General features: G+C 36.5%; 1 protein-coding gene across 5 annotated transcripts in view; it reads right to left on the bottom strand.

The window, feature by feature from the left end:
- The window catches only part of KLF12 (KLF transcription factor 12), a 438,687-nt gene that overhangs the window by 391,393 nt on the left and 20,429 nt on the right, over window positions 1-26,865 (bottom strand). For 2 of the 5 annotated variants that reach the window (XM_060636987.3, XM_060636989.3), the window contains exon 2: window positions 22,654-22,713. The exons of the other annotated variants lie outside the window; for them this stretch is intronic. The gene's annotated coding sequence lies outside the window, so the exon portion shown is untranslated. The remainder of the gene's footprint in view (window positions 1-22,653; window positions 22,714-26,865) is intronic. 5 annotated transcript variants of the gene reach the window in all.

Genomic DNA, 26,865 nt, shown 5'->3' with positions numbered 1-26,865 from the left:
TTTCTGTAAGTGTTCAGAATCATCTGCATAAGCAATGTCACACTAGCAGAGTTGGGGTCAACCACTCGGCCCGGGATCAGGGACTCAACATTTATTGAACACATGTCTAGGCCAAGAAACATGCTAAGTGCTGCAGCTGAACTGCTGATTAAAATGTACTCCCTGTTCTCAAGGAGCTTATTATCTGATAGAAGTGAGGCTTCTAGACCAGTTCATGCCACCCTCTTCCGGTCACGTCATTCTAAGCTTCTAGTCACGTTGTTCTTGAGCCTCAGGGGTTTTTTATCTGTAAATTAGAGGCAGTAAGGTCTTCAGTTGTTAGCGTCAAATGAAAACCTCTGTAATGTAAGGCACTACTACAGAATTAATTGGTGGTTCCCAGTACACCGTGAAGAGGAAGACAGAAGGGGGCTCTACAGGAAGCCCCCGCTGAATGCACAAACAGTAAAGGAGCAGAAAAGAAAGCACTGCCTGTTACTACACCCAGGTGCATTTTTAACAAGAACACTAATGAGGGCAAGATCCAGGGTAGTTTTAGCAGCATACCCCGTATTCTTAGAAACTTCACAAGGATGAATGATTATAGGAGGGAGTGATATCCTACAGACCAGATACAAAAGCACGGTCCTGTTCTCCCTCGACACCACGGGACCCTAAGCAGAAAGGGGTCTACTAAAAACTCCACGAAAGATGGTGAGCAAACAACTCTTAGTATCTGGCAAACCTTCTGTTCAGAAACTCCACTAAGAATACCATCCTTTGGGGAAATGTACTCCACCACAGAGACTCCTGCACTAGTGAAAATGCTGGTGGCTGCTGTTTCTACTCTAGCATGCCAAAGGACTAAGAGAAAAAAATGAGGGCCATTCAGAATCAGAATATGTTCTTTAGCTGATACTTTTATGGACTTAACTTGATTTATAAGAAAGAGTATATGGCTGGGATTCCGAATACCTTTCCGGTATTCTAGATCACTATACAGATCTGTAACCTGAAGGTCTTTCAACAACGGAATTTGTCTGACAAATTAGAATCAGAGTATTTCCTATTTTTTAAAAGGCTCTGATGATGACCAAATAGGATAACAAACGTGAAAGTTCTTTGAAGTGTTACAATCACTTACAAGTAATTATGATTAAAGATACAAACTTCAGGGGCGCCTGGGTGGCTCAGTCAGTTGAGCGTCCCACTTCGGCTCAGGTCATGATCTCACAGCTCATGGGTTCGAGCCCCGCGTCGGGCTCTGTGCTGACAGCTCAGAGCCTGGAGCCTGCTTCAGACTATGCGTCTCCCTCTCTCTCTGCCCCTAACCCACTCACATCCTGTCTCTGTCTCTCTCAAAAATAAATAAACATTAAAAAAAAAAAAAAGATACAAACTTCAATTGTATGCATATGAGGATGCTTCAAGATAGGCTTTATTTTTTAGACTGTGCTATAAACAACTGTATTGTGTCCAAAGTTCTTAAAAAATAATATGCAGTAAGTTATTCTACCACCTCTAGTGCAACTGTGCAATTATCATTTGTAAAACTCTCATGCTTTAGTTATCAAAAAAAGTTAATAAAATTCTAAATACAAACCCAAGTTTAATTTCCATAAAATTCATTTTTATTTTATTCATATTGTAATATATCCATTGCTTTTCAGGTATATGATGGGGTAAATAAGTCTATTAACACACACACACACACACACACACACACACACACACATATACTCACACAGTCAATAAACACTTCCACCCACGCAAAAAAAAGTGGAAAACACACTAGGTTCATAAATAAAATAGATTCTGTATTTCCCCTGTAAAAACAGATGTTACTGTGTTCTTGTCCCAATCCTTAAATATATATATATATATATATATATATATATATATATATATGTGTGTGTGTGTGTGTGTATATATGTATACACACATACATGTGTGTGTGTATATATATATATATATACACGTATATGTATATATACACATATACATGTGTGTATATATATATCTTCAAAATATGATGGTAGACTGTTAATTCATAGCCATGTTATTTAATAAGTGTGTACTTTGATAAGTCCATAAAAAATATCAATAACCTGTTGAAAATTCCACTGTTAATCCAAACAGAGGCATTTAAAAATGAATTATTTGCAAAAAAGACAAGAAAACTACATACTGTTATCACTTATGAATATGGATACAAAAATCCACAACAAAACACCAGTGGAACCACATCCAGCAACATATAAAAAGAATTACATATCATGACCAAGTGAGATTTATCCCACATATACAATGTTGGTTTAATATGTGAAAATTAATGTATTGCGCCATGTCAATAGACTAAAAAACAAAAACCACATGATCATATCAATAAATGCAGTAAAAACATCCGAAAAAGCCAATCCCCTTTCATGATATAAATACCCAACGAAGTAGGAATGGAAGGGAATGTGTTCAATATGAGAAAGGCCATTTACCAAAAACCATAGATTATATCACACTTAATGGTGAAAAAACAGAAGCTTTCCCCAAGATCAAAAAGTGACAAGAATATCTACTCTCACTTTTCTTCAACACTATACTAAAAGTTCTAGCCAAGGCAATTAAGCAAGAAAAAAAAATAAAAGCCATTCAGATTGGAAAGGGAAAAGTAAAACTAACTCTATTCACAAATACATGATCCTGTGTATCAGAAATTCTTACAGAACCCATTTTAAAACTTAGAATAAATAGTTCAGAAAGACTGCAGGGTATAATATAAATACACAGAAATTAATTTTATTTCTATACACTTGCATAAACAATCCAAAAATGAAATTAAGAAAACAATTCTACTCTCTAGTAAATAATACCATATTGCATATTTAACACTGCGAACCAAGTAAATCTTAAAAGTTACCTTCAAAGGAAAACAAAAGTCTGTAACTATGTATGATAAGGAATGTTAATTAGCCATTGTGGTGATCATTTTAGAAAATATACAAACATCGAATCGTTAGGTTGTACATCTGAAACTAATACAGTGTTGTGTCAACTATACCTCAATTTAAAAAGGAACTCTATTTACAATAGCATCAAAAAGAATGAAATACTTGAGAATAAATTTAACAAATGGATTACAAAGCCTATACTCTGAAAACTACAAAACAATGTTGAGAGAAATTAAAGAAGATCTGTATGAATGGAAAAATATTCCACAATCGTGGTGAATTATGGCATCTTTATCACAGGGGCACCTGAGAAAGAAGCTTCCTCACCTTCTGAAGAGAGCTGCCAGAAGCCAACTTCTTCTCACTCTCCAAGTAAAACAACAGACACCTTCCTTCTCACTCCTGTATACTTCAGGAGTCAGCCTGAAGTTAAAAGTGACACAGAGAGATAGAAAGACTGTTGAGATGTTAAACCAAACTAATTCTGAAGACCTACCTAACTCAGGACTTTCTCTTATCAGGCAACCAAAGCCCCTTTTATTACTAAAGCCAATTTGAATTCATTTTCTTTACTCATAATCAAACACATCTTACTTAATTGCCTGAATCATACGGTTAGGAAATGCTAGTGGATAAGTGGACCAGAAATACAATCTTGGAAGCAAGTGCTGAAATAGCTATTCCTGAATAAAGGCAAACTATCTTCCTCACCCCTGTACTGAATCATGTCTTAAAGTTCTGCCCAGAACTCTTATGCTCAAAAGTCTTTTTCCAGATCAAAAATCTTACCTGAGCTCCAGTTCCCTAATCCCAATGACTGAGTACACATGCACTCAGATGCCCCACTAGCAGCTTATATTTAAGCAATACTGAACTCAGAATATAACCCCAAATCACCTCTCCCACAATGACCCTGTGGGAATGGCATCATCATTCTCCAAATCACCCATCCCTGAAACTTCACCATCCAATCTCTCCCTCTTTCTCTATATTTGTAGTTCTCTGGCTTCAAAATACTCTTCAGGAAATGCTCTTAATTCTATCTACTGCTTGCATTCCCAAACACCCTTATTTTAGGCCAGACCACAATTTTTACTTTCTACTTGGTTTCTTGGACTCTAGTTTCTCCCCCATTATATCCAATCTGCATGCTCCTCAGGTTAAGTTTTTTGCATTACTGTTTTCACCACATTGTTGCTGTACTTGAAAAGTTGCATTAGATCCCTCATGGAGTACAAAATAGTGCTCCATAACCTACCACCACCAACCAGCCTGAGGTAAATGCCTGCTAAAAAGTAAAGTGGATAGTGGTAGCAAAGGTAGTGGTTGTTTCATTCGCGCTAGTGAAGTTGTTAAAAAAAAAAAAAAAAAATCACCATGGACATCTTTAGGAGGCAAAAATCATCTTTTTGGGATAGATTGCAAGCATATACCCAAAACATGGTAAAGAAAGGTGATTTCTGGGTAACACATTCTGTCTCCTCATTTTTCTTTAACACAAAATACTCTGTTATTTTACTTACTTTGCCTATGCGCATGCTCTTTCCTCATCAAAACCAGGTCTCTCCTGTTCCCTCTCCCATCTACATGAAAAAATGATATGCGGTGTCTCTTAGTTCTCACAATTACTTCCCACTTATCTATATAAGTGAAATAAATATCTACAAAAATCTAAAAACTGTCCCAGATCTCATGGAGATTCCACTGCAACTTTTTTAGCTTCCTTTGCTGACATTAGTTCCCAAAATAACATCAAACAAAGAATAAAGAAATTAAAATATGGAAGTCATAGATTTGGGCAAAGCTGGAGTTCCATTCAATGAAAAACTAACTCTGTAAACTATGAATAACCATAATATAGTCATTGTCCTTTGCTTGTAAATAGCTTGAAGGAATTAGATGAAATTAGTTTTTAAAGAGCATTCTAGCTATAAACTTCTAATTGTAAGGTTTTTCAGAATATATCCTATGCAAAAAAGAAAATGTAGTCAAGAATGGATTCTAAAAATTACATATAGTGAGAGGGCCTATAATGAACACACTATTCCTCAGGTCAATTTTTCTAGGTATGTAAAATAAATAAAAATACAAATTAATGTAAGGTGCATTACTCTGACTTAAATAGCAATCCACTATTTCAACCACTTTGATTTCAACATAAGTTAGTCACTAAAAACACGTGCATATCAATTTCCCTCCTTGGGGAAGGACAATCTATCCCAAATATTTCAGACCTCATTAGGTATGTAAGTGAAAAACAATGAGAAAAAAAAAGCCAGCTAAGAGATATTCTAGATTTAAGTTACACAAGTATGCAGTTCCAGAATTTAAATCAGTATATAGATTCTGATGTATATAATTTTATATATTTTAAGTACACCTCATATATACACACACACACACACACACACACACACACACACACACAATTATACTCCTAAATATCTGTCATACACACATACAAGCACGCACACACACACACACAGCATGAAAACTTTAAAATCATGTTCATTCAAATGATGTATCCTCTAATCCTTCACCATTTGAGAAACCAAATGGACAGTTTTATTACGACTAAATATATACAATCTGAAGATATTTAGAAAACTATAGGTTTTAAAAAGCATATGCACGTAACTTTCATGGAGGGGAAGAAATGATCTGAGCACAATGGGCTTCCAAAGGACTCTGTGCCTTCCTTCATAGAGCACATGTATATCACATACATAAGTTATCTCCTCACCAGATTGTGTGTCTAAGGGAAAAGGATTGGGCCAGGAACCCCCAGATGAAGCACCATGCCTGTCACATAGGAAGGACTCAGTAAATGTTTTTTTCTACAACCAAAAAAGCTTTTATATTCATTGTCCTATTGATTTGCCTATATCTTTAAAGCATTTTTGATGATTTTTTCAATATAAAACACCTCACATACATAATATATTTTATAGTTATTCTACTCATTGTATGCAGCATTATTTCTTTCACTTGTTTTACACTTAATATTGTTCAGATTTCATGGGAGAACTCAGTTCTAATACAGATTTCTGAGATATGATCAACAGGTCTGCATTTTATAGACTCTAATCATATATTCTCCAGCCTGAAAAGTTTACATTTTTTCAAATCTCCAGGTTGCACAAAAGATCAATTCATTTCCTTCCCCCCCCCCCCCCCCCAGATTCTTGGGATGTAAGTAAAAACCCCACATGGGATTTCAGATTAGAAATGTCAGGGGTTAGAGGTGCCCGGGTGGCTCAGTCTGTTAAGCCTCCAACTTCGGCTCAGGTCATGATCTTGCAGTCCAAGGGTTCAAGCCCCGCATCCAGCTCTGTGCTGACAGCTCAGAGCCTGAAGCCTGCTTTGGATTCTGTACCTCCCGCTCTCTCTGTCCCTCCCCCTCTAGGGTGTGCACACACTCTCTCACTCTCTCTCTCAAGATAAACGTTCAAAAAAATTTTTAATTAAAAAATTTTAAGAAGAAATGTCAGGGGTTACTGACAATAAAACTGTATTTAGTAAAACCTCAAATATTTGGAATCTTCAAGGAATAAGTCCTCGAAAATGGCTGAATTTTTGATACAATGAACACTTAAGTATTATAATTTTTATTGTAATTTTTTAAATGTTTATAAACAATATTACATATTTCCAATTGCTTATAAAGAATGTGCTGAAAACAACTAACTATTCTTAGTGACTTGAGGTTACCATTTTGAACACTGGTTACTTTGAGAATGACCTCTGCCAGGGCACATATCAGATTCCAGGATAGCACTGGGTGTGCTGAGTTCTCTTCAGCATGGTATTGTGATGCCATCAAGGACACCCAGTTCCACACACACAAAAACGCACCCTGTACCTCTTACACCTTCATGGGATCCCCTGAAGGTAGGCTTCCCCACCCAGATTCCTACCATCTTTCATCAGGTTACGAGCAAGCCTTTTTTTGTCTGAAGAGGCTCAACTTTTACACAGATCCTGAGCAGTTCCTCTTAGCTACGTTAATTTGCTGACAAGTGCTCAGAGGCTGTTTCTGGTGGCTCTCTTCTTCCCCTTTTAGTTATAAAACTTAAAGACTCCATCTGATTTGGTAATACTGAAAGCAGCAGAATTCAAACAACTCCAAAAGTTTTCCACAAAATGGACTATAAGAGTTCAACATTCTAACTAAACTCTTAGGTGCATCTTAAATTAAGTTTATCTTCCTTTGGATCATTTCATTGGCATTCAGTACAGGGCTCAGAAAAGCAAAAGGTGGGTGAGGAGAGTCTACTGCCCGCCGATTTCTCCAGCACAGAAAAATGAGAGATGGGTACCAAATATTGCAACCATAATGAACCTCAATCCAAATTAAGAATTTCTCAATATACAAGATACATTCTAAATAAAATGTGATCATTCAAGATTCAATTATTTAACTTGATCTCTTCAGAGAAACTATTTTAAAGGCAGAAACAATGGCCTGGGATTTCCTTCAAGCTTTTTCAAATCAGTATTTGTAAATCATGTTTCTGTTTCCTAGGAAACTAAGTAGGTTATACCTACGGCAAGAAAACTCTACCAGTGTCATTTTTCCTTTTATCCTTGGCTCACACATGCGGTTACCACTTATTAGAAGAAAAAATTACCTTCCAGGATCACTGAAAATCAAAACAAGAAGGGAGCCAAAACACCACCTTCTCAGCCTGCTTCTTCTCCAATGGTACGATGGAGGAGCAAACAGAATAAAATTCTGCCCAGAGAACTCTAAAAAACTAGAAAGGGGTTTATGACCAAGTTCAGGAAATGCCCGACACCGTCTGTGGCCTTAAGCTTAATTCATTATGTAAAAGGTGATGCAAAAAAAAGTTAAAGACCTGGATTCATAAGCAACAACAAGTCAGACATTTCTGAGTTCAAATTCAAAGCTCTTAAAGAGTCTGCGAGAGCCATGTTCAGAGATGGTGAAACAGGTGTTTTCTCAAGGATTTTATGACTAGTATAAATTAATTTGGCGAGCTCTCAGAGTTCCAGGGATACCTGGCATTTTCAGAAAATACAATGAAGTATCACTTCTACAAACATCTGTGGACGAACTTTTAACGGTGAGAATGTGATTAGTGTGTACTATACCCTTTGCTGGATCTGTAATACTAAAGCTCGCTCTGGCTTTTTCCTTTAGTTAACAACCAAAAACAGGAGGAAAACTGGGGCACAAAATCACATCACGTATGAGTTGTAAATGGGAGTGTAGAGTCTGCTTAAACAGTTTCAAATTTCTAAAAACTATTATTAAATCACAGTAACGTTTAAGGCATCACAACCTTGGCCCAAAGACGGAATATTACATATGCTGCTGAGCTAACAAGACTCAGACAGTACATCCCAACATTCTTAACACATTTTTAAGTTTCCAGTATTTTCACAAACACTTAACCACACAGCATACTTTAAAATATAAATGTTATACATATATTCATGTGTTTTAGGATTTAAATGTCTGCAAAGCAACTTTTTTCTAACGCAGCAACTCATTATTTTTCCATACTGAGGCCCCTACTCCACAAATTGCTTCCTCCAAGTACTTTTAAAAAATATTCCTTTTGACTTCTAGGTGCATCTGTTGGCCTACACACAGATCTTCAGAACTCAATTTTCTATTCTCTTCCCTTCATGACACATATAAACCCAATAAAGAAAGAAACTAAGAAATGGAAGCAACCAGCAGCTCAACTAAATTTTATAAGCCTCAGTTAGCTTCTACTATCAAATGATATTTAGACACTCAGCTCTGAATTTCTCTCTGTGGCATTCACCTCCTCCTAGAATCCCAGAAATCTTGGTCCCAAGAATGTAATCATTTCAATCATAACACTAAAGGTAATTCAGATTTTCAGTTTCTCACTCACAGCTAATGCTGAACTCACTGCTCAGAATCTTGAAATCAGATAATGAGAGGACACCGGGCCCATTTTAATTAAGTGCTAAAAATGATCCAGGTAATTACCGTCAGTATTGCTTACCTCCTGGCAGCAGCTTGGTGTTACAAACTGCTAGCCCAATCAAATAATAATAATTACAAACATCATTATAATCATGATTATTAAACCACCACCACCACCACCTCCAGAAGCACTGAGTCCTGGGATACAGATTTTGACTGGGCGTCCCAACAGCTATATTCCTATCTAGGACCCTGGCACTATTGCATTCAAACTCTACAAAGACCTAGGACAAGTCACTTTACTTTTGTCTTCAGAAGACAGACAATTTCTGAACTTCCTTCAAGCTTCCGGGACTCTTCAGACCTACTGCCCTCAAGTTCTCAGACTGAATAATGAATGGCTTTACCAAACCTCATATGTAGGTTTTGACACAAGACAGGAATGTGTACTTCTCAGATATTTATTTAGTTAACATCACAGGAAAGAGCCATCATAAAAATTAGACTCTGGTAACCTTTGTTTTTCAAATTTTATGCAAGGAGTCTTCATTGCTTGCTTAACATTTTTTAGAAAATACTTTCCTAGGCAGTTTATATAGTTCTGCACTATTATTATGCAATTGTATTCAAAACATAAAAAGGTTTGTATTTAAGCAAACAAGTAAACAAGTTCACACAGAACACTTAATATTTTCAAATCTTTAAAATGATAATGTTGCATGCCATAGGCCATGTTATACAACACAAATGAGCGACGTTTCATTAACGTGTTTACTTTCTGAATGTCAGAAAAGGCTATTTTGATGACTCATGTTCTGCTGTTGGACTTATATTCCTAATTCTTATTCTCTAAATGGTTTTAAAGAAATCTCTTTGCCCTACACCAACCCCCAAAAGCATATAAACTTATACAATATGAACCTCACCTTATTCAGAAACATGAGCTAGTACCCTCCGACCAAGAGAGGAAGACTATGTGAGACCATCACATGAGAGTAATGGCCTTATACTCAGAGATTCTGTACCTCTCTCAGCCTCTCCTTGAACCTAGCTATATACATATACTCACACCACAAATGCCAAGTAATTCATTCAGTAAATCTTGGAGGACAAAGATAACATTAAGTACAGGGGTACTAGGAAAGCACTTCCAATGTACTTCTATAACATTTATCATCATCCGTAATTCAATGGTTTCACCCCCCAGTCATGGTTCCATATGGATGGAGACTGTGTCTACCTTCTTCACTTCTGTAGTATACCTCGCGTGATGCCTCAGAGTACGTGGGGTGGGCTGAGGGTGGATGTAAACTGAAAACAAAACACATACACACATTCTAACAATAGTGTTAACAGCATACAATGGTATGAATTCAACCTCGAAACACTGATTTGTGCCTAGCAGCTTTAGAGGACAAGGAGTGCTGTGGGGGAAGGGGGAGGGCATGCGCAGGTGAGCATGCGCAGTGGCTCCAACGTCCTGGAGAGGGGAGGGACAGAACGGAGCAGCACAGAGGCATGCTGGCAGCTGACCATTGGAGACCAAGGACACAGGGCACCAGTAATGGAGGGTGAGGTGATATCAGGCAGTAAGACAGAGAGAGAGGATAGGGGAAATTGGTAAAATGATCAAGCAAATAAATAACATACGCTGAGGCTAAGCCTAGACTTCTTACCGCTGGAGCAGTATTTACAAACACAGAAAGGGCAAAGACTAAAAAGAACTCTGAAATGCTGGATTGAAATCAGAAGCACAACTGACCTTTGAACAATACAGGTTTCAACTGTGTGGGTCCACTTACTTGTGCCTTTGTTTTGTTTTGTTTTGTTTTGTTTTGTTTTGTTTTGTTTTACAGAGGGGAAGACAAAAGCCAGAAGCCATTTATTTACAACTACCCACCCCAGTCTTACTTTCTACGTACCATTCTCTACTAACAGGAACACGGGGTGCCTGAAGAGAGATAATGTATTACAAAGAGGGGGCTAGCACAAGGTGAGACTGTCACTACCTACTGTGCCCCAAAATAAAGAAGTACTCAAAAATTGATGAGGATGGGCCAAAAGACACATGAGCTACTTAGAAGAGACTTCCATTTGCCAAGCCTGGGATAATATACATGAGCATCAAAATAAGTAAGGATAGTAACATACCGTAGCCCATTGAAAGAACTAGGAATCTGCGATACATGAAAAAATAAATCAGTGAGGGAAAAGGGAAGGCTCTTCCACAAAGCACATTACCAGTAGAACTGACACAAAATGAAAATCACCACTTGGCAAGTATCACTGCAGTGGCTGATTAGGCAAAGCATTCATGGAAAACAAGCCTGGTGGATGGAACTATGATGAGGAAAGGGATACTGGTATAATTTTAGCACTAATCAATTACACAGGGTAAATGGTGCCTTTATGGAAGGGAAATCGCAGGCACTAACATGACCAGATGATCAAAACTAACACCATCAATGGCTCAGGATAATCCTATAAAATGTAAGGCCTGTATCCTACACAACTGTCAAAGACATGAAAAACCGAAGTGACTGAGGAAATATTCCCAACTGGAGGAGCTGAAGACACATGTCCACTGACTGCAGTGAATGTCCTTGGATGGCTTTCTCACCAGAATGGAAAGGCAATGGGGTAGTTGGTGAAATATGAACGAAATCTGTGGATTGGATGGCTGTGTTGTATCAGTGTGGACTTCCTGACTTTGGAACTCATCGTATGTACGGTAGTTATGCATGAGTGTTCTTTTTTTGGGCAAAAATACACTAAAGAATTTAGGAATGATGGGCATCATGTCCAGAGTTTGCTCTCAAATGTCTCATTAAGACACCAATGATAATGGGAGACAGAGGCATATGAGGCAGCAAACTTGGTGAAATGCTAACAACTGTACTGATAATACAACTTACTATAAATTTGAAATTATTTCTAAATAGATAATTTTAAAAATTTTTATTTCTAAAAATTCTATTGGAAAACTACTTCTAGGACACTGTATAATTTCACACCAGATGTTGAAAACAAAATTTCACTGAAGATTTTTTTTCCTTTTTGTTTTTAATTTTCTAAGATTATTAACTAGGAAGATCCTTTTAGCTGGTCGTTTGAGGGTTTCTTCATGGTGTCAAATTAAAACAACGATTTGATCTGAAAACTTTGCAATTTCAATGACGTTAACCCAGCTGCTAAGAAATATCAACAATGCAGCATGAAAAATGCCCATTCGAAGGTACTCTGAATCTAAAATAGCAGAGTGTAGCAGGAGCAGGGATATGCTGGCTATCAGCGGTCACTAACAAGCAGACAATCTCCTAAATAGCCTAAGTACACCCCACAGAGAATTCTGAAGAACAAAGTCCACATTTTTTTTTTAATTTTTTTTTTTTAACATTTATTTTTGAGACAGAGAGAGACAGACCATGAACGGGGGAGGGTCAGAGAGAGGGAGACAGAGAATCTGAAACAGGCTCCAGGCTCTGAGCTGTCAGCACAGAGCCCGATGCGGGGCTCGAACTCACGGACCGCGAGATCATGACCTGAGCCAAAGTCTGCCGCCCAACGGACTGAGCCACCCAGGCGCCCCCAAAGTCCACATTTTTAATTAGAGGTATTTGGTGAAGCTATAATGTGCTATTTGTGTTGACTTTGTGGATCTTTTTGAGGAAAAAACATAAATAATCAAAATTAAGGAAATGTTTCATTTTCCTTTAAAGGATTTGAAATGAAAGAGACAATTTCAAAACCACTATGAATATGTATTGATGAGCCATAATTCAATTCTGCCAAGTTTCAAAAGGCTTGATCTACTATGATACTATCAAATAAAGTATGATTACACAAATAACTCATCATCACAAAATGAGACCTACTTTATCACAGCATCACAGTTTACATAATAGTTTAAGACAAATGATAGAAGTTTTGTTAGAAGTAGATGGAGTTAGCTAAAACATAACATTGCAATAGATCCTAAAAAGTGAATTTAATACAAGAAAAGTCAGAGCAGGGTGCCTGGGTGGCTCAGTCGGTTAAGTGTCTAACTTTGGCTCAGGTCATGACCCAACGGTTCATGGGTTTGAGTCCCTGGTCAGGCTCTGTGCTGACAGTTCAGAGCCTGGAGCCTGCTTCAGATTCTGTGTCTCCCACTCATGTTTTCATTCTCTCTCTCTCTCTCTCTCTCTCTGTTTCAAAAATACATAAACTTTTGAAAGTTTTTTTTTTAAAACTCAGAGCCATTTTTTCCAGTGGGGTAATTACCCTTCCAAAACTGGGTCACAAAATTATTTTACCCAGTTATTAAAACACACGTTCGTACATGCAGGCAGGCAGACACACACACACACACACACACACACACACACACACACACACACACCCCATTCAAAAATAGAGAAGCATATACACATAATGAAAATTCCCAGATGAGGTATTTTTGGGGGGCTTGTGAATCATCACAGTTGAACATATTTTTGTTACATTATTTCAATGATTTGTACATTTTGTTTCCAGAGAGTTTTGAGTACTACATCATTATTCCTCTGTGGACAGGTAGAGATATTCACTGAATGATTAAACTCATGTTCTGTTATCCGACATTTATTCAACCGTAACTTTACAGCCTGACATTTCTGCACATTCACATAAATTGAGATTCATAAAGATGAATATGGTACCAAAATTTCTTGACTTGCATGTCCTCTGAATCACTAAAGATTACATGCTATTCAATACCATGTGGTTTCAGTGAATCTATATACCTAAGGTTTTGAGTGATCAGGACCCGACTTTCTTGGTCAAGTCAGATATGGCTTTTACTGTTGTCTCCAGATCACCTATATTTCTCTCAGCTTCCTTATTTCTGTTCATGGCATCACCATTTTCCCCGTCACACAGACTGAAAATATAATATAGCTAGAGATAGCTAATATATAATTTTGGAGTCAATAATATTCTATAAAGAAAACATTTTCCTCATTCAGTGTAGAAGTTCATGACCACACACAGTCTTCCTAATTAAATCTACTGACTCCTAAATTCATTAGATTTCAAGAAGCAATAGGCTAGCAACTTAAAAGAGAATCACCAAAACTAACAGACATTGGAAACTGTGAGATGAAATATGGTGAAGAGATGCCTATACTTTAAACTTGATGAGTAAACATTACTCAAGTAGGTTAGGACCACTGCTGTGCTCTGTATAGGTTCCATAGTGGCACCGTATACTTTTCCTCAATAGCCCTTTACCCATAGTATTAATTTAATTAATTTCTGAAATTATTTGTTGGATGTCTGTCTTTTCTACTGGACCATAAGCTGCATAGTTCACAGTGGACTGAGTCACCATTATATTTGGTACATCACCAGGGCCAAGTGCAGCATAAGGAAATGACTGTTTCAATGCTGGTCAAAGACACCTGTTCTTTTACTAAATAAATACAAGGTTTACTGGATAACTGTATTCATAACTCTCTTAAGAAAGTTGGTAACAATTATGCAGTTCCGATGGTCTAAACATAAGGTCAGGAGATATACTGCCAAAAAAAAAAAAAAAAAAAAAATAGTAACTTACTTAGCCATTTCAGACTTCTTAAAATTCAAGTATTTTCTAGAAATACTACAACTAAATGAATTTTAAATCTCCAAAACAGAATTTAGTTTTGTCCCAAATTATCTCCAACTTTACCAGACTAGTTGTTTAAATTTTTTGAAAAATATCAACCTGATTAATGAAGGGAAAATGGGAAGAAGCAAAAACACTAAAATCACATCATTACCATATTTGAAATAGTCTAACTGGAAGCATCATACAATACAGAGTAGAATAATTTGACATTACTGTAAATGTATTCACAAAGCAAAGAGAAAAAAAGTACTGAGAAAGCCAGCAAGGGGAAGGAAAAGTAGAGAGGAGAGGGAAAAGGTCCTTGACAAAAGAGTAAACTCATAGATTCCTATGGAAAACACAGGATGACTTCTTGGCTTCTCTCACCAAGGGCACAAGTGCAGGAGACAGCATTACTTGGCTTCCAACCTGAACATGTTAACAGAAACACAGCTTCTGAAGGAGGACCTTTTCTATAAAAGGATGAAGTGCTTGTTCAAATAATTCAATACTCAAGCACTGAAAATAAAAGGATAAAAACTAATACACACTGTGCCTAATTATCTCCCAAGGAGAGGAGGAAGAAGGCTTTTGTAAAGTGAGAGGGAGAAAACGCCTTTCATATCATGTGTAAGGACAGTGTGTGGGGAGGGGAACTCAAGTCCAGACACTGATGCTCTCAGCATCACCTCTTATTGTAATAAAATTAAGGTAGTTATGAGATAGCAATTTCTGTCAGCTTTAAAAAGAAATGGTATAATTGAATTTCACACACTTGATTGAGCCCCTACTCTATATAGCTTGTACCACAGTAGCTAAGAATTCAAGGCTATTTATAAAGCATTGTCCCTGTCCTCAAGGCACTCATAGTCAATTATATTTCATAATCACATTTGCTGCTTACTAGCTATTAAAGGCTTCATCTATGCTTTACCTGTATATAGGAAATGCTTTCAGAGTCTTAAACAAGTAGCTATCTAAACTGATATTTGAGACTGTTTTGATAATACAGGTATTTCAACAACTATATCAATTTTTTAATTGGACATCTTAGACATTAAAATTGCATTTAAATATTTAACATAAAATTTTCATTTAATTATCTGAAAAGTTCACTTATTAATTTAAATATTGGTGATGTCTTGATTAATACACTTCACTAGAAGAGGAAATGAAAAGTTTTCTAACATAATAAAAGTGAGACTAATTTAGGGCACTTTATAATTAAATTCCCATTTCTTTTACTCAACACTACATTTCAAGACATAAATTGTTTTTTCAATTTTCAAATTGAACATTTTTTTTTTCAACATTTTTTCAAAACGTTCGCATTATTGATAAGCAATGACATTTTCTGGAGTTAAAATAAATGCATACTTACAAAACTGCTCACATAAATTATGAATTTTTCACTGGTTTATGAAGACCATAAGTTAAGTCACATTCGACAAAATAAAACTATCTAGAAAACAGATAATTTTATTATGCTAAGCAAATGATTATTAGACATCTGCTCTAACACAAGTATTGTTAGGCATTTTTCTCTATCTATAAAGACAATACGGTGTTGTAGCAACTCAAACTATCTCTCCACTGACCATATAACAGAGCCAAGCCAAACAATTCAAGAAAGACTTTCTTATTCTTTTTCTGTATTAGGACAGTACACCCTCGCCAAGGGAGTTAGTTCCAATTCAAAACAACTCGAACAAAAAGAGGCTAAAGATGGCTACATGGGACACATGTGTATTCAGGATTCCATTTCCAAGAGCAAATATTCCAGGTAAGAGTCTCTATGCAATTTTTCTCTACACTTTCCAATCAAAATTTGTAATTACAGTACCACTAAGTTAAAGAAATATGTTGGATTTCAAGATAATAATCCCTATTGAGATAAAAATAAAAAAGGAATGTTCATTCATCACTTTTTAGATCATTTCATGTTCTACCTATTTAACTCTGAGATCTCTAGGTATGTATACCAATTTAAAGAATTAAAAAAAAAAAGCTTAGAGAAATAAACCACTTATCAGACACTAGAAATCAAGGAAAGCCCAGTAAAGCCATTGAAACTTGCCCTGTACCTGAAAAATGATGCATCCACTTGGTCAGAACATGAGTTGCTGAGGAGCAAAGAGAAGACATCAAAGTGGAAATGCCCACATATAGGCCTTGAGATTCCGGTCAACAAACAGTCGAGACAAATACATTTTATACAAGTTTCAAGAGAAAAAGCAATTGTTCTCACAAAAATATTTAGTTATGAGATATGTTAGATCATTTGTCTTGATAAAACAAAGTTTAGGCTTATCCACTCTACATATAGTCCTTTACTTTCCATTCGATAAAAATGCTCAATCTTCCATGTGCTATTTTGTTCCTCCCCACCCCACCTTTTTTTAACACTTTACTTCTTATAGCATCAGCCATCTCAGAAACTAAATGCATCCACATGTCTGTGATGGCACAGACACTTCATACTCATCCAGTAATGATCCTATCAAAAGGCTCTTTCCACATTCTTCTGAAGTATGTCCCCCCATCTCTTTGAGTACATGCACTGTGCTCTGGAACAGTAGCAATAACTTAACCTATGTCTACATCACCCCGGTTTCCTGAGAATCTCCGTAGATCAACTTTTTCAAAACTATTAGGGTATCAGATGGCTGCTGAATTCCTACTGACTGCTCTACAACTGAAAAACTCTAAATGTTCACTTACATATGATCTTTCTTCCAGAAGCCAAGAACTCTTTAAGAACAACAGACTAAGGTTAGCACCTTTACATCAAATTTTACATTGAGTTCATACATTGTTTTTAAATATATGTGGCAATTTTATCTAAACTACTCATATACTGTGTGCAAACAATTTTCAGTGAATCCTAAAACACAGAAAGTATCAGTTTTAACTAAAAATGAGTAACTAGGGGCACCTGGGTGGCTCAGTCATTGAGCATCCGACTCTCGATTTCGGCTCGGGTCATGATTGCAGGGTCTTGAGGTGGAGCCTGCTTGAGATTCATTCATTCATGCATTCATTCATATTCTCTCTCTCTCTCTCTCTCTCTCTCTCTCTCTCTCTCTCTCTCTCTCTCTCTCTCCCCCCCATCTGTCCCTCCATGCTCACACACTCTCTCCAGAAAGAAAGAAAGAAAGAAAGAAAGAAAGAAAAAGAATAACTAAATTTAAACTCTAACCATACTCAAACAGCCAATTAGGAAATGCAACAGAAAACAGAAGTACTAAACTTGAATATTTTTTAAATGGTAAGACATAAACTAATTTTCAAGGATATAAAATACACAAATCATGAAATGAAGAACTGCTTTTAACCACCAAATGGAAATTTTTTAAATACATGTTTACATTTATGCTAACAAATCTGAAAACAACTACAACATTATTTTAGAGGTAACCATGAATATCAATCAATATTGATTTAAAAGAAGTAGGAAATCTGAATGGATCAATGCTACAGAACAGACTATGTGGGATGCAGTGGGGGGAATAAACCTAAATAATTACTTATTTTAAAAAGATACAGATATCAAGTTTCCCAATATTCAAAGAACAGATGATAGATTTCAAAATTACTTTTAACAGATCATTCTGATGCTCTGACTACTCTAGAACACAGAAAAACATGTGAAGCTTACTAATTTACTACTAAAAAGCCACATACTATGATCCAAAGCACTAACATGTCAAAAAGGAATATTATAAGATGCCCAACATTTGATAAAATTTGAAATCTATTCTTGATTATAATTCTTAGGGAAAACAGAAAAGGGTACTTCCTTAACATAATAAAAATGTCAATCCAAACAATGGGGATTTCCTACAAAAACATGCCAACAATGACTAGTTAAAAAATATAAAAGGTCGAGGGGTACATTCACAATAGCAACTACAAATATAAAATATCTATAGAACTCAAATCTATGTTTTACTGAAAAACAACATAAAACAAAGTTTAAGTAAACTATAAATACATACCATATTTCTAGTAAAATAAAATAATTATAAAAGTCCTATGGAATTAGAGTACCTGGGTGGCTCAGTGGGTTGAACACCAGCTCTTGATTTCGGCTCAGGTCATAATCTCATGGTCTGTGAGACGGAACCCTGATTCAGGCTCTGCATGAACAATGTGCAGCCTATTTGGGATTCTCCTTGTCCCTGTCTCTCTCTTCTCCTCCCCAGCTCATGCTCGCTCGCTCTCTCCCTCCCTCTCTCTCAAAATAAATAAACTTAAAAAAAAAAAAAAAAAAAAAAAGACAGGGGCACCTGGGTGACTCAGTCAGTTAAGTGACTTCAGCTCAGGTCATGGATTTGAGCCCTACAATGGGCTCTGCTCTAACAGTGCAGAGCCTGCTTCAGATCCTCTGTCTCCCTCTTTCTCTCTGCCCCTCCCCTGCTCACATGCTCTAAAATAAAATAAACATTAAAAAAAAAAGTGATATGGAATAAAGTGGCCATAGTAGCCAAGACATTTGGCGGCAGGGGGGGGAGGGGGGGGAGGGAAGACTTTAATCCACATTAAAATGACTAAAATATAGTAATTAAAATAATGTGGGACCAAGGAATAACGATAAGCTTCAACCAATGGTTATAAAATATTCAAAGTTTTCAAAAGAAATTGGAAATCTAAATTTTTAAAGTGAAGTCTCTCAAGTTTCTCTGCTGGCTTAAATCTATGAAAGCATTGTATATTTCCAAAGAAAGCATTTCTGTGGGTTCAATCAGCCACAGTGGACCTCAGCCCTATACACACCCAGCACTTCCTGCCTCACCCTGAGCTCAAGCTGCTTCCTGTTCCTGGACAGCCCTTTCCTCTCCCTCCACCCATTCAAAAGCAACCCACCCATCAAGGTGTGGCTCATAGGCCATCCCTCCACAGAGCATTCTTAGGAGTTACCATGACTTTCCCTCTATGGCCAGGACTACAGTTCTTATCACAGCGTAACTCTAGAGGTCATCCAATGTGCTTGGTCTCTTCCTCTAGACTGGGGAATGGGAACAAATAATAACTCGTGTTACAACCTAATGGCCTAGTCTACGCCAAGGAGATGGACTGCAGTTTCTGTAATCCACTCAACAAATGCAAAAATTCTAATTGTTTTGCCAGACTTCACCAATGATATCACAGTTGGTCTGAATGAAACCGAAATGACTTGAGATCTTTCTCTGAAAGGAGGTCAGTGGGATGAGAGATGCAGCTAAAGCAAGCAGTTGGAGGGTAAGGAATCGGTGGCTCGTAACCTAGAAATAAGATACAAGTACCACGTGGAACACAAGAGACCGACTGCTAAGCATCCTAATTTTGTATCTCAGATTGACTTCCAGAATACAATTTGTATTCAAAATTACCTTTTGCCTCAGCAAATTTTATTGATCCACTTGAACTGTATGTACCCAGTGGGGAAAAAAAAAGAACAGATGAGAACTGTACTATAGCCTGAAAGAAAGTCTGACCTGTAAGACATCTTTTGAAAATATCCTTAATATTCTTTTCATTTTAGGCTCAAAGTAAAGTTTTTTATAACACCTAATTTGTAACTGCTTTGTAGGAACTAAAATTAAGTCATCTTTGAGATACCTATAGTAGCTTACCTTAAGAGAACTGAAAATAATCCTAAAATAATTTGTTGGCAATTTCTGAAGCTACAGCACTTTGGGAAGTTTCAGGAGCTATGAATGAAAAAAAGAAGGAAAAAAAAGCCTAAAAAAGAAAGTTCCCTCCTAAGACGAGCGAAAATGTCCAATTACATCCTAAAGAACATAATGTCGTTAAAGCATCTTTCAAAACACAATACCTCTCGCATAGGAAAACATCTGTGCTAATGAAAAAGAAATGGGCTTTTTAAAATGTTATTAGTTACTAAACTAGAAATGTAGCCTTTGAAAGTGGTGTTATTAGAGAAACATTAACATGTCATGCTTCCTCTTCTTCTGAATCTTTGAAATATGCTTTTTAAGTTCCATTTATTAAAGGGGCAAAGATGTTAAAGAAAACTTAAGATGTTAAAGAAAATTTCCTGGCCATTTGTAAGCTTGTTCAATATTTGTTTAAGGTTAGAAAGTCGTAAATTTAAATCGCTAATACCTTGGCTCAGATTTTAAGTTGTTCATATTTATATCTCTTCTTTACAGCAGAAATATTTCACTCTCCTTTACAAAGAAAAAGAAAGCCCTAGTTTAATATATCACAGAACAAGGGTCAGCAGACTGCGGCCTATAGGCCACATAGAGCACAGGACCTGTTTCTGTAAGGCCTGCTCTCCAAGAAAAGTTTTTCAACATACATATTCAACAAATATGTATGTTGTAGAACATATTTTTAAAAAGTTGTAATTTATATATGTGTGTTTTGAAAATTTATATATATACACACATATACATATACATGCACAGCCCTGGACACCCTATGTAGACAGCAGTCTAAAATATTTACTTCAAAAAATAAATAAATAAAATATTTAGTTTCTGGCCCTTTATACAGAAGCTTACCAACCCTTTCCCCTGCCCCATCACAGAGTAAGCAGCTCTTTATACCCGTGGCCTCATGTGTAGGCCACTGATTTCATACTGAGCCAGAAGAATAAGTGATGGGACCTGGATGGAGGGTGATTTTTTTTTTTTTTTATCTTTTCTATTTACCACCGAGGCATACTACTAGAGTATGAGATAAGGCAGCCTCAAATTGACAATGTGCTTTACTCTAATTGAAGATAATAAGATTTGAGATGAGGTGCTCACGTCACAGGGGGGTTAAAGGAACAGGGCACACCCTTTGATACGCATTTCTCCCTCCAGCCCCTCTGTCCAGGTACACTCTTACTCCTCATTCAAACCCAGATCAAAAGTCTCTTCCTCAAAAATCCTCCAAACTTTCTAAACCAAGGTAGCTGTACCCTTCAATGCTTTCAGAACATCCTATACCAAATTAGAGTATTCAATTTATTGTAATATGTAATTATGTTTTTGTTTCCTTTTCAAAAAAGTCTGCATTCCTGGTAGCAAGGACTTGTCTTGCTCAATTCTGGACCCCTCACATTTGGCAGAAAGAATTCCTCACAGTGGGTAGGGATTAGTCCCCTGTGGCTGCCCTAACAAATTACCACAAACTTGGTAGCTAAAATCAGAAATCACTCTCTCATAGCTCTGGAGGCGAGAATCCCAAAAATCACTTTCTCAGAAGACCCTAAGGGAGAATCCATGCCTCTTCCAGCTTTTCTGGTGGCTGCTGGCATTCCTTGGTGTTCCTAGGCTTGTGACCACACTACTCCAAACTCTGCCTCAGTCTTCATACTGACTTCTCTTCTGACCCTCACAAGGATACTTGTCATTGGATTTAGGGCTCACCCAGGTAATCCAGGACGATCTCATCTCAATGTTCTTAATTTAATTGCATCTGCAAAGACCCTTTTTCCAAAAAAGATAACATTCAGATCTTGGTGAGATTGACAGGGAGGTATCTCTTCTTAACAACCACCGTTCAATCCACTACCAAGCACATACAGTAAATACATGCTCATATTGCTTTAGATCCAAATAAAATAAACATATACTAGACAAAACCTATCCCCCCAAAATGGGAAAAGAAAATCTTTATTTCCTCCCCATTTTTGCCAATGCTCTGTTTGAAAAGCAGCCACTGAGGCACAGCCAGAAGCTTGAACAGCATTTTCTTGCCAAGTCCTTAGTATTACTATACATGGTATCCAACAGCGTATGTTTGGAGACCATTTCTTCACTTCTAGGAAGAAAAGCCCAGGGTTATATATCCTTCCCCACAAACCAATACTCTTGAATACGTGGTAATTCTTCAAGATGCTCTCTGGATGAGGTTTTGATCTCTTTAAATTCTTTACATATGGCCATGAATGTATAATTTTATGACTGTGGCACAAAGTCAAACTATTAAGAACTCACTCTTACAGTAAACTTAAGACTTAATGCCTTATTTTTCAAGAACTTAGGCTCTGAATCTGCTATAGACTGAACGTCTGTCTGCCCAAAACGTTTATGTTGAAAGTATAACCTCCAAGGCAACAACTGTATTTGTAAATATGGCCTGTGAAGTCATAGATAGGGCTTTAATTACAAGAAGAGATACCAAAGCTCCCTCCCCTCCCTTTCTCTCCGCCCCCCCACCCCCTTCATATAGGAACACAGTGAGAAGGTAGCCACCTGCAAGCCAAGAAGAAAGTCCTCACCAGGAACTGATCCTGATCTTGGATCTCTTCAGAACTGTAAGAAAATAAATTTATGTTGTTTAAACTACCCAGCGCCCAAGCAAACTAAGGCAAGATCTAAACACAATCTTAGGCACATTATAAACACTCAATGAAAATTAGTTGATTTCCATGACTGTGAGTGTTCCGAGCACACAGTTTATGATTTTATAGTAAGACTTTTCAGAAAATATTTTAACAATATGGAGATCAAAGATTGCTGTGCTTTTCAAATTAGGGTTAAAAACTAAGACAACAAGGGGTGCCTGGATGGCTCAGTCGGTTAAGCGTCTGACTTCGGCTCTGGTTATGATCTCGTGGTTTGTGGGTTCGAGCCTGGCATTGAGCTCTCTGCTGACAGCAGAGCCTGGAGCCTGCTTCAGATTCTGTGTCTCCCTCTCTCTCCTCCCCTCCCCCACTCAGGCTCACGTGCACTCTCTCAAAAATTAAAAATAAACATCAAAAAAGTGTGCTATCTAAAGCATATGTATTTAAAAAAAACTAAGATAACAAGTTCAAAACATCTATAAGCTGTAATTAGGACTGAAATAATTTTTCTGCCCAAGGTTTGTTTTGTTTTGAAGAGAGAGAGAGAGAGAGAGAGTATAAGCAGGGGAGAGGGGTAGAGGGAGAGAGAGAAAATTTTAAACAGGCTCCATGCTCACTGCCAAGCCCAACATGGGGCTCGATCCTACAGTCCTGGACTCGTAACCCGAGCCAAAATCTAGAGTCGAACGTTCAACCGACTGAGCCACCCAGGCACCCCAAGGCTTATATTATTAACTGAAGAAACCAATGAACTTCTATTAACACAGAAATCTCTAGAGAATTATGAAATAATGCCAGCAGTACAATATCCATAGGTGCATATTCTTAGAATAAAGCATCCCTAGTATACCTCACCATACCAGGGGACCAAAATAATGAAAACTCACAAAAGAGAAAAAGTAAGAAAATTGGCAGTCACCTTGCTATAAAACGTAGTAAAAAATCTATTTTCCCTACTCTTATCACAGCAAGTTATATCCAGCCAAGGGCATCACATCTTAGAGGGAGTCCTTCATATTGTAGACCTCGGAGATTTGTGTATCTGTTAGCAAAATGTTCTGGATGGCAGTATACTACAACAATTTTTTGTCAATCAGAGTAGTCTTAAGGAAATGGTGCATTTTCCTTCTCACACAAAGCACTGTATGAGCTAACAGTGGCTATAAACATGAAGCTGGGGAAGGACTATTGATTAGTCAAATGGTAAAGCACAGAGCATCCTCCAAATTGATAGGAGTCATGTAGGAAATAAAAGAAAATAAATATCCACTTTGATTAAATTCACAAAAGGAATTATGAAGGAAAAATAGCTAAAAAATCATAACTGAGAAAAAGTATATGGTTGTTATGTTACATGTAACTGTTAAAAAGCAGGGAAAATGAGTTTAAAAAAACCCTAGATACTGAAAAAAAGCAACAACAACACTACTTTATAAGACAAAACAAATTAAAAAGGAAAAGCTAATGACAGAATAAATAGATTGGTAGAGTAAAATCCAATATAGTTAAACTCTTCCTCAAAAAGAAAACAGGAATGGCAATATGAACATCAGTATAGGATAAGTTTCATTTTAAAGGCATTCAATAAAAAGAATAATAATTTTAAGAAATGTCATGGAGTTATATGTACCAAACAATACACAAATAAACATACAAGTAAAGCTATAAAAAATTTAATGAAGACATAAAACAACAAAACTTTCAAAACAAAACACAAGTAAAAAGCTTCATGACGATGGATTTGGCAATGAGATCTTGGACATGATACCAACAGTATGGGCAACAAAAGAAAAAACAGATAAACAGGACGAAAACAAAATTAACAGCTTTTGTGCCTCAAAGGACACTCTCAACAGAGTGAAGAGGCAACCCACAGAATGGGAGAAAACTATTTACAAATCACGTATCTGATAAGGGGTTAATATCCAGAATATACAAAGAACTTCTAAAAGTCAACAATAAAATCAAAACTAAAAATGGGCAAAGTAAATGAATAGACATGTCTCTAAAGAAAATATACAAATGGTCAATAAGCAAATGAAAGGATGCTCACCATCACTAATTATCAGGGAAATGCAAACCAAAATCACAAGGAGACGTCACTTCACACCCATCAGAATGGCTATTATCAAAAGAAAAAAAAATAATTCCAGAAAATAGCAAGTATTAGCAGGAATGTAGAGAAATCGGAACCCCTGTGCCCTGCTGATGGAAATGCAAAATGGTACAGGTGCTGCGGCAAACAGTATAGCAATTCCTAAAAAATTAAACACAGAATTACAATATACAGCAATTCCCCTTCTGGTTACGTGTCCAAAAGAATTTAAAGCAGAGACTCAAAAGACATTTGTACACACATGTTCATGTGGTATAAATACAACTTAACATTATACAGCCTTAAAAAAGGACACCTGGACAAACGCTCGCACATAAATAAACTGTGAAGACATTATGCTAACTAAAATAAGCCAGTCACAAAAAGACAACATAGGATTCTACTTATAAGAGGTATCTAAAATAGTCAAACTCCTAGAAACAGAAAGTAGCATGGTGGTTGCCGGGGAGGCGGGGGGGGGCGCAGGTAGTGGGAGTAGTGTAATTAGTATATAGTTTCAGTTTTGCCAGATGAGTAAGTTCTGGAGATGCACAGCACAACAATGTGAATATACTTAACACTACTTAATTGTACGCTAAGAATGGGTGAGATGGTAAATTTTATGTTGCTTATATTTTATAATTTAAAATAATAAAAAATAAATTTTAAAAATCCAATGAAGATACAAAAACATGATCAGAATGTAGAACTTAATACACCACCTTTCAAATTAATCCAATTTAACTGAAAAAAATGTTATAACTTAAAATAACCTAAAACAAATCAACTCACTTCAACCTGTTAAACTCAATTTAACAGGTGAAAAATGGGTTATCACATTCCTCAGTTGAGAAAATACTTTTATTCAAATCTCTATGAAACATTTCTAAAAACAAATCATATAGATACAAAGAAAAATATAGTTATTTTAAAATGAGACTATTTAACAAAGTCTTTGAGTATAAATCAAAATTTAAATACAAATACAAGATGAAGACCTAAAAATAGTTAATACTCAGAAATTTTAAAACATAGTCCTAGAAATCCTTGATTCAAAGAAGAAATCAATTATAAATTATAAGTTAAATTAAAATAAAATTACAACAAAAATCACAAAAATTACAAACAATGAAAAGAATAATTCTTCCAAAAAAAAAAAAAAAAAGCATAGAATATAGCAAAGGATGTTTAGTCAGAACAGTATTTCTAACTTGAATGCCGTCATAGTTAAAAGGAGATTTACCTTTTATTTTTTTTAATTTTTTATTTTTTTTTAATTAACGTTTATTTATTTTTGAGACAGAGACAGAGCATGAACAGGGGAGGGGCAGAGAGAGAGGGAGACACAGAATCGGAAGCAGGCTCCAGGCTCTGAGCTGTCAGCACAGAGCCCGACGCAGGGCTCGAACTCAAGGACCGCGAGATCGTGACCTGAGCTGAAGTCGGACGCTTAACCGACTGAGCCACCCAGGTGCCCCAAGATTTACCTTTTAAAGAACTAAGTTAAAAAAAAAAAAAAAAAAAAAAAAAAGGACAAATAATTAAGAAAATATGAGCTAAAAGTCATGAGAGAAAATAAAAGCAGTAGAAATGAAGCAAAATTCAAAAGCTTTTTTTTTTTTAAGCATAATAAAATAGCAAAGAAACTTACGGAACATTTTTAAAAAAACAGTTAAAAAAGAGACATTAGGAGTTTAAAGTTACATAAGCTTTACGATAGAAATGTAATTACATAGTAGGGAATAGTAAATGCCATCCTAAGGCAACAAATTTGAAAGCTTATGAAGCAAATGAGTAGAGACGGACATGAACATCACGGATATGGAAAACAAAGTGGTGGTTGCCAGGGGCTGGGTGTGGATGGCATGGATAAAGATGGTCAAAAGGCACAAACTTGCAGTTATAAGACAAGTAAGTTCTGGGCATACAATGTACAGCATGGTGACTACAGTTATCAATAATGTATTGCATTTGAAAGTTGCTGACGGTAAATCTTAAAAGTGTCATCACAAGAAAGAGAAACGA

Source organism: Panthera onca, chromosome A1 (assembly GCF_046562875.1).
Source record: "Panthera onca isolate mPanOnc1 chromosome A1, mPanOnc1 haplotype 2, whole genome shotgun sequence".
Taxonomy (NCBI): domain Eukaryota; kingdom Metazoa; phylum Chordata; class Mammalia; order Carnivora; family Felidae; genus Panthera; species Panthera onca.
The sequence above is the reverse complement of the archived record's forward strand: the minus strand, read 5'-3'. Positions and strand labels throughout refer to the sequence as shown.